This window comes from Oncorhynchus mykiss, chromosome 1 (assembly GCF_057628025.1).
Source record: "Oncorhynchus mykiss isolate SJ-2025 chromosome 1, ASM5762802v1, whole genome shotgun sequence".
NCBI lineage: Eukaryota > Metazoa > Chordata > Actinopteri > Salmoniformes > Salmonidae > Oncorhynchus > Oncorhynchus mykiss.
In genome coordinates this window covers 30,211,533-30,221,442 of record NC_143022.1, presented here as the reverse complement: position 1 = coordinate 30,221,442, position 9,910 = coordinate 30,211,533, and positions in this window count along the sequence as shown.

Sequence of the window (9,910 nt, the reverse complement as noted above, 5' to 3'; positions counted from 1 at the left end):
TGCCTAGAACTAACACTGCAGATAGCAATACTGGGTGATTTGAAAAGCCATAGTCAATCAATCAATAATATAATAATTATTTTAGAAAAAATATATATTTTTAATTTACAATCTGTAGAAGCTATGAGAAAAGAAAGGTTCAATTTGTTTGTGAAGCATCACAGCACAGTTGAAAAATATATGGCAAATAGAAATCCAAAATGGATGATGTTGAGAGATAGATGGGAGAGGTTGAATGGAGCTGAAGGGTGGGACTAATAGCAAGATAAAACATGTAAAACATACGGGGTCTGTAAAATGTATATAGGTTCAGAACATTTGTGAAATAGCACAGTTACAAATAGAAATCAAACTGGATGGACATCAGAAATAGAGGAAGGACTGAAAACAGACAAAAAATAACTATTGTAAAATAGGCTGTGTCTGTAAAATGTGTATAAGATGTATAAATTGAAGGTAAAAGCCAAAGTGTTTATTAGTTTACTCCAATTGGGGGATCGATGGTAGGGTTTGCAGGGAATAATAATAAAGGTATATTATTTAGTATACATATGAAGTATGTATGTCTATATAGGTATGTGTATGTATATATGTGTATATGTATGCATGCGTGTATGGATATATATATTTACCAAAAAATATATGGGGGAAATAAAATAAATAATAAAATAAAAAATAATAATAATGAATACAAATGATATGCAGTATATTTGGAAAGTATTCAGACCCCTTTACTTTCTCCACATGTGACCAACATGTGTTGATTTCTTTCCCAGCATAAGGCGCTAGTAGATTCAGGTGCAGCGGGGAATTTTATGGACCGTGGTTTCGCGCATAGGTTAGGAATTCTCCTGGTTCAGATGGACAAACCCTTCCCCGTGGTGCTGGGGATTCCCTGGTTGGCCTTTCAGAACCCCACTATTTCGTGGCAACAGAGGGCTAAGGGGTGGTCAGAGAAGTGCTCAGGTAGGTGTGTGGGAGTTTCCATCGGTGCAACGACGGTGGAGAGTCCAGACCAAATCTCCACCGTGCGCATTCCCGTCGAATATGCCGATTTGGCTATCACCTTCTGTGAAAAGAGGGCGACTCAATTACCACCCCATCGACGAGGGGATTGTGCGATAAACTTCCAGGTAAACGCCGCACTTCCCAGGAGTCACGTGTATCCCCTGTCACAGGAGGAGATGGTGGCTATGGAAACACATGTCTCTGAATCTCTGAGGCAGGGGTACATTCAGCCCTGCACGTCACCGGCCTCCTCAAGTTTATTTTCTGTGAAGAAGAAGGAGGGAGATCTGCGTCTGTGCATTGACTATAGAGGTCTAAATTCTATTACGGTGGGGTACAGTTATCCGCAACCTCTCATTGCTACTGCGATTGAGTCATTTCACAGAGCACGCTTCTTCACAAAACTGGATCTCAGGAGCGTGTATAACTTGGTGTGTATCCGGGAGGGAGATGAGTGGAAGACAGCGTTTAGTACCACATCTGGCCATTATGAGTACCTCGTCATGCCGTATGGGTTGAAGAATGCCCCAGCCGTCTTCCAATCCTTTGTAGACGAGATTCTCAGGGACCTGCACGGGCAGGGTGTGGTGGTTTATATCGATGACATTCTGATATATTCCGCCACACTCGCCTAGCATGTGTCTCTGGTGCGCAGAGTACTTGGGTGACTGTTGGAGCATGACCTATACGTCAAGGCTGAGAAATGTCATTATGATACAGAGGAGCGGTCCATAGATCCCACCCCCATACTTCAGGCCTCTTGTCTGGTGGCACCGGTGGAATGGGAGGTGGACGCAGACATCAAGCGGGCATCTCAGTCAGAGCCTACTCAACCTCAGTATCCAGCTGGACGGAAGTACGTCCCGCTTGGTGTTCACGACAGGTGTATTCGGTGGGCTCGCATGTTACCCTCCTCTGGTCATCCGGGTATCGATAGGATGGTGCGATGCCTTAGGAGGAAGTACTGGTGGGCCACTTTAGCTAAGGACGTGAGGGTTTATGTCTCTTCCTGTTCGGTGTGCACTCAGTGCAAGGCTCCTAGGCACCTGCCCAGAGGGAAGTTACAACCCCTCCCCGTTACAACCCCTCCCCGCCTTGGTCACATCTGTCAGTGGACTTCCTGACCGATCTTCCTCCGTCTCAGGGCAACACCACGATCCTGGTCGTGGTGGATCGGTTTTCTAAGTCCTGTCTCCTCCCTTTGCCCGGTCTCCCTACGGCCCTACAGACTGCGGAGGCCCTGTTTACACACGTCTTCAGGCACTATGGGGTGCCTGAGGACATAGTTTCTGATCGGGGTCCCCAGTTCATGTCCCGGGTTTGGAGGGCGTTCATGGAGCGTCTGGGGGTCTAGGTCAGCCTGACCTCCGGTTTTCACCCCGAGAGTAATGGGCAGGTGGAGAGAGTTAACCAGGATGTGGGTAGGTTTCTGCGGTCGTATTGCCAGGACGAGCCAGAGGAGTAGGCGAGGTACCTTCCATGGGCAGAGATGGCTCAGAACTCCCTCCGCCACTCCTCAACTAACCTTTCACCCTTTCAGTGCGTGTTGGGGTATCAGCCAGTCCTTGTACCGTGGCATCCGAGCCAGACCGAGGCTCCTGCGGTGGAGGAATAGGTGAAGCACTCGAAGGAGACCTGGGAGGCCGTCCATGGGCACCTGAACGGGGCAAAGGGCTGCAGAAAGAAAACGCTGACAGCCACAGCAGTGAGGCTCCTGTGTTCGCACCTAGGGACCAGGTCTGGCTCTCGAGCCGAAACCTGCCCCTCCGCCTGCCCTGCCGGAAGCTGGGTCCGCGGTTTGTGGGGTCATTTAAAGTCCTGAGGAGAATAAACGAGGTGTGTTATATGTTACAGCTCCCCCTTATTACCGTATTAACCCCTCGTTTCATGTGTCTCTCCTCAGGCCGGTGGTAGCTGGTCCGCTTCAAGAAGCTGAGGTGCGGGAGGGGCCTGCAGTACCTCTTGGATTGGGAGGGGTACGGTCCGGAGGAGAGATGCTGGGTGCCGTTGAAAGACGTCTTGGATCCATCTCTGCTGAGTGAGTTTCACCGCCTGCACCCGGATCGTCCTGCGCCTCGTCCTCCGAGTTGTCCTCGAGGCCGGCGTCGGGGCGCTTCAGGAGCCGCATGTCAGGGGGGGGGGGGGGGGGGGGGGTACTGTCAGGACTTCCACCGAAGGTGGCTCCTCTCCCTGTTCGGGCGGTGCTCGGCGGTCATCGTCGCCAGCCTACTAGCTGCCACCGATCCATTTTTCCTTTTAGTTTGTGTCTGTCTGTTATTGTTATCACCTGTGTCTGATTAGTTAATTTCGGTGGGTTTATTAACCTCCGCTGCCTGCTAGTCTTTGTGCAGGATTATTTTGCTGTGTGAGCTCTGTTAGGGGTGCGTGTTTGCGCCACAGGGTTTTTCCATCACAGTCGTTGTACCGTTGGTACTGTGTTAGGAGTAGAGGTTTCTCCTCCGTGTGTTTCGTGATTTTCCCCGCCTGTTGTTGGTGGGTTGGGACTTATAAATAAACGGCTGTGCAAACTGGAATTCCTTGCTCTCCTGCACCTACCTATTCTTAAGTTTTTTTTATTTTTAATTAATCACCAAGAGGGATGAATACTTTTGCAAGGCACTGTAGCATCGCCCACCAGGTTAAATGGCTTGAAAAGAGTCTGTTCCAGATTTATACTTGTTGACCTGTCCCTCCCTAATTAGGGTCCTAGGAGAAACACTGACAAAAATTAAGGATCCTACCCAAGCCTTTTCTCGTTTGGACAAAAGTCTGTCCTCTCTCCTCCGTGACTCAGAAACGTGGTCAATTGGGCGAGGAGTGTGTCAATTCGTTAATAGGCAAACAGAAGACGGTCCTCCCCTCCTCAATGGCCTCCTTTTAGTGGGGAAGCACAAGTGTATCCTACACAAGCACAAGTGTATCCTCCTAATTGTTTGATATTTTACACACCCCCTTTGAATGAGATGTTGTATATTTCGAAGGAGAAAAGCATGCACACATGAAAAACTACAATATAAATTGTCTTTCACAACTAACTTATTCATTTTTATCACTTTAAATGTTGGGGGGGGGGGGGGTACACCCCAGTAAACGCAATTGGCTTGATGACACACAAGTGGAGGAGCTTCTCATTTCATACAAGCACATTTTCTTCCATGTTCTTCCTCTCCTCTCTCCTCACTGCCTCTCGACCATTACCTTTGACCTTTTTCAAAAGGAGGCGAGTGTCATGTCCTGACCATAGAGAGCCCTTGTTTCTCTATGGTGTAGGAGGTCAGGGCGTGACTAGGGGTATTTTGGTTTAATATTTCTATGTTGTGTTCTAGTTTATGTTTTCTTTGTTGGTGTTTTGTATGATTCCCAATTAGAGGCAGCTGGTATTCGTTGTCTCTAATTGGGGATCATATTTAAGTAGATATTTTTCCCACCTGTGTTCGTGGGATATTATTTTGTGTTTGTGCACCAGGTAGTCACTTTCTGTTTTTCGTTTATTTAATTTATTGTTTTGGCTTATGTTTCACTTTTGGAATAAATATGTGGAACTCAATATCCGCTGCGTCCGGTTCTTACGACAACAGAGACAGCGAGAGAGGACCGAGGAGAGAGAACACACGAGGAGAGAGAACACACGAGTTGAGCAAATCTAATTGAGAAAAGGCGCCTGCCCTGTTACATAATGAAAGTTGCGTAACGTTTTGTTAAGTTCAGATAAAAATGTATGTAGAACAAACATGCCTCTTTGACATGTAGAATAATCACGTCGGCTCATTTTTGAATGCAACTTTCTGAAACGTTTCCTTAATGAACATGGTCCTGATACAGATCTGATAGTAGAGTTTTACATTGCAGGACCACAATCAGTATGATAACGATCTGGGCCCGGTTTCCTGATAGCAATGGAATTTAAACTTATAGTATTTTAACAATATATTGTTCCTATAGTGATATATAACAGCCATACAACTTACATGTGTTTCCCAAAACACCATGTAGGGAGAACTTTCACTCATGTGTCATTGCAGCATGTGTTGATAGGCCTACTGATAGAATCTCTAATCTTAGACATGCTTTCTCCATTCAAATATTATCTTAATATTATAATTATTCCACAATACTGATGATGGAGCAGTTCCTAGAGTGATATTATCACAAATATGGCTACACATATTGCAACTTTTCTAGCCTACCCAATAATAATGCGCCAAATAACTGATTTGGCACATCATTGCGCACATGTTACACATTATGAAATATATTGAGGGAAAAAAATACAGATAGTAAAATACACTCAGTGGTGCTACTGAGTTCGTATGCTAGCTCGGTAGCTAGCTCAAGTACCTCGTCTGTTCTCCTTAAGGTTTTGTCCAAAAAAAATTGCATGTTACCGTAGTGGGGTTATATTTCATATATATTTCTATTATTTAAACCACTTATGTGCAATTAGCCTATTAAAATGTGTATCTGACTCCATAAAGATAATTTAGCAATGTGCAAATGTTAGCAAACATATAACAGGGGTCATGACAAGGGGAAAAAATCATTTTTCATAGTCAATCATTTCATTTTGCCTGTATTCTTGAAGAACGTTAATAAGCAGCCTATTGACATACTGAAAATGTCATCCTGGCACGTTTTTGAAAAAAGGTAAAATGTCACAGTAGCTGATGTTTTTCTCAATACATTGGAGTCAACGGGAAAATTTGAATGTCACAGGATTTACCTTTTTCTGAATACATTGCAGTCAATGGGAAAAGATGAGTGTCACAGCATTCACGTTTATGTAAGGATCGCCGCTGGTAGATGAGAAGCAAGTACAAGGAGTGAACATTTAATTATCAACAGACATGGAACAGGACAGGACAGCGTCTGGACATGAAAAAACAACGCGCTATTGCGCGTCTTGAAGGGCAGCCTGGCACCCTCAAGCGGCAGAGAGGGAGAGCGGGAGCAGGCAAGACAGTACCCCCTCTAGGAGCGCTACCCGGCATCCCACCTGGGCGAGCCTGACGTGCTGGCCGAGGCATGGGCGCTGGCCAAGCCGGCTGGGGCGTAGAAGCCCAACGAGCTGGCTGAGGCATGGGAGCTGACGATCCAGCTGAGGCGTGAAAGCCTGACAATCCTGCTGAGCCTTGAAAGCCTGACCATCCCGCTGAAGCATGGGAGCTTGGCGAGCCGGCTGAGGTGTGGGAGCCCGATGAACTGGCTGAGGCATTACGTGGGATGGGAACCTGCCGACCCAAACGGGGCAAGGAAACCTCTTGAGCCAGCTAAGGCGTGAAAGTCTGACGAGCCAGCGGAGGCACCCCCGGTTCCATCGGTGGTGGCACCCGGACCCGATGTCACCAACAAAACAAAAACCTCCCTGATGCTTCGTATGGTGGTGTCAGCATTCTGTAAGGTTTGACGCTGGTAGACGAGAACCAAGTGCAGGGGGTGAACATGTAATTAACAACAGACATGTAACAGGACAGGACAGCGTCTGGACATGAAAACATAATGACATTAATGCTGACACAGGGAACAGACTGAGGAGCAGACAGAAATAGGGAAGGCAATCAACAAAGTTGTAGTGTCTTAACACTTAGTACTTATTTATGTAATAAGAAAGACTCGGAATACAAGCAATTGAACTGGAGCTTCACATTTACTCAAACTAGTTAGTACCAGAATAACATAGAACAATACTGCGCATGACCAAGGGTGCTCCATCCTTAAAGGGGACATCAGTAATTAACAGAACATAACATTCCTTCTCTTATACAATCAGAGTGACTTTTACCAAACCACAACTGAAACATTTCACAGAACTTGTTGTAGTTATTTTGCATCTTTTAATTTGAACTTGAACAGTTCGTTTTTGTTTGTTTGTTTATAAGTCTAGTCTGTCTGGTGGACGGTGCCTTCGTTCTGGGTAGCGCCTCAGATTGTCTGGAGGCTCCTGAACATCCTCAGTGTGTGCTTGTTCCATTATAGCGTTTGCTATAGCAGCACCTTCATCAACACGTTCCCTTCTTTCAGCCTGGGGTCTCTCTACTGCCCCACCGTCCTCTACAGTTCCCTGTGTGTCACTCTCAGGAGCTCTCTGCGCCTGTTCTCTCTCGATTGTTGTGCTGTTTTCCCTGGAATGCATTTGGTTAATGTGACGCCGCCACATTATGTCTGGGCTCACTTGAATCTGGTAAGTTCTGGGTCCCGTTTGTGTGTGTACGGTCCCTCTTGTCCATTTCCCTCCTCTTCTGTAGTCTCGCACCATCACTTCCTGTCCTGTTTGGAGATGGCGCTCCCGGCCACCGGAGAGCATCTTGGCTTGTTTGTTCAGCACTTCATTACGCCTGTTTGGCTTCATGATGTCCAGCTGTGTGCGGAGAGGCCTCCCGAACATCAGTGCGGCTGGGCTTTCATTTGTCGTGGCATGTGGGGTGTTTCGGTAGGAGGCCAGGAACTTGGCCAGTTTTGTTTGCAAAGTCCCTTCGTCTCGTTTTGCTGCACGGAGTCCTTGCTTTAGGGTTTGCACAAAGCGTTCTGCCAGCCCATTGGTGGCAGGGTGGTACGGAGCTGAGGTTGAGTGTTTGATTCCATTTACTGACATGAATCTTGTAAACTCGTCACTTACAAAAGCTTGCGCATTGTCACTTACCAGCTGCAGTGGCAAACCGAAGCGTGCAAACGTTGTTCTGAGACACTCTATGTCTGAGCTGAGGTGGAGGAGTCAGTGCAAAACACCTCTGGCCATTTGGAATGGGCATCAACTATAACCAGAAACATGTGCTTTTCAAAAGGACCCGCGTAGTCCACATGAATTCTCTGCCATGGCTCTGCGGGCCATTCCCATGGGTGGACTGGGACAGGAGCAGGCATGTGAAGGGTTTCCAAACATCCACTACAGTTCTTTGCCATATTTTCTATCTGTTGGTCCAGACCTGGCCACCAGAAGTGGCTCCTTGCGAGCAGCTTCATTTTGACAATTCCAACATGACCTTCATGTAGTTGCTGCAAGACTAGATGTTGGCATTTCTGGGGTATCATGACTCTCATTCCCCACATCAAACATCCTTGGTACGTTGTAATTTCGTTTCTCCGCTGGAAATACGGAGTCAGCTCCTTTCTGCCAGTAGCTGGCCATCCTGACATGGTGTAGGTGTACACTTTTGACAAGGTCACATCTTTCCTTGTCTCCTGTTTGATAACTGTGCTTGTGACTGGTAGTGCCTCGAGCTGAGCGGTATGGAACATGTCCACTGCATCCACAATCCTTTGTCTTTCTCTTGTACACGGCAGTCTGGATAATCCATCTGCATTTGTGTGGAGGGATGACGGCTTAAACTCAATGTCATACATATGACTGGCAAGGAACAGGGCATATCGCTGTAACCTGGCTGCTGTCATTGCCGGAATGCCTTTCTTTGGACTGAAAATGGAAAGCAACGGCTGGTGATCTGTAACCAGTGTGAAACGCTTGCCATATAGGTATGCGTGGAATTTCTTGACGCCCCACACTAGTGCCAGTGCTTCTTTGTCGATTTGTGAGTAGTTTTTCTCTGCATCATTCAATGTTCGTGACGCAAATGCAACTGGCCTCTCTGACCCATCTTTCAGTGTGTGTGAAAGGACTGCCCCTAATCCATAAGGGGACGCATCACAAGCCAACTTCACTGGCATTTCAGAGTCGTAATGCATCAGGACCTGTTCAGATGTTATGAGCCGTTTTGCCTCCAGAAATGCATTTTCACACTGTTCTGTCCACCGCCATGTTCTATTCTTTTCCAGGAGCTGATTTAGAGGCTGGAGTACTGCTGAAAGGTTTGGGAGGAATCTTCTGTAGAAATTGATCAGTCCCGTGAAAGATCTTACTTCTGTGATATTTTGTGGTCGTGGTGCCTGTACCACTGCCTCGATTTTGTCCTGTGTTTTGTGCAATCCATTGCAGTCAATCTCATGTCCACAGAAGACAATCTTGTCTTTGAAGAACTCACACTTCTTTAAGTTTGCCTGTAGACCATACTCTTTCAGTCTTTTCAGGACCTCTTCCAGGTTAGCCAGGTGCTCTTTGTCGGTGCGTCCTGTTATGATCATGTCATCCAGGATACACTGGGTTCCTGGGATTCCTTGCAAAATCTGGTCAATAGTTCGTTGCCAAATGGCTGGGGCTGATGCAATGCCAAAAACCAGGCGGTTATACCTGTATAGACCTTTGTGTGTGTTTATTGTCAGGTACTGTTTGGAACTCTCTTCAACCGGTAGCTGCAGGTAAGCCTGTTTCAGATCGATTTTACTGAAGTGTTTCCCACCAGCTAGTGCAGCAAAGATGTCATCCAGACGTGGTAGGAGGTATTGGTCCACATGCAACATTGAATTCACAGTTACCTTGAAGTCCCCACACATTCTAACAGACCCGTCTTTCTTCACAATAGGAACTATGGGTGTGGCCCATTCGCTTCTGTCCACTTTCGTCAGGATCCCTGTATCCTGCAAGCGATCGATTTCCGCTTCCACCTTTGGTCTCAGGGAGTATGGAACAGATCTGGCTTTGCAGAATTTCGGGGTTGCGTCATCTCTTAGTACAAGTTTTGCTGTGAAGCCTTTTACTGTTCCCATCTGATCACTGAAAACTGTGTTGTATTTCTTCCGCAAGTGTTCCAGTGTTTGGTCTGTGCCTTTCTCTTTGGACTGGAACGTGTGGAGCATTTTCAAGTCACACCAATTCAGCTTTATTTTTGAAAGCCATTCCCTGCCAAATAATGGGGGGCCAGTTCCAGGCACCACATACAGCTGTAACTGCTGTGTTTGCCCCCCATAATGCACTCTGACCTGCAACGCCCCCATTGGGCTCAATCTCTCTCCTGAGTATGTCTTCAGCAACACATTTGTGTTCTTCAGCTTGATAGCCTTAAAGTGCTCATTG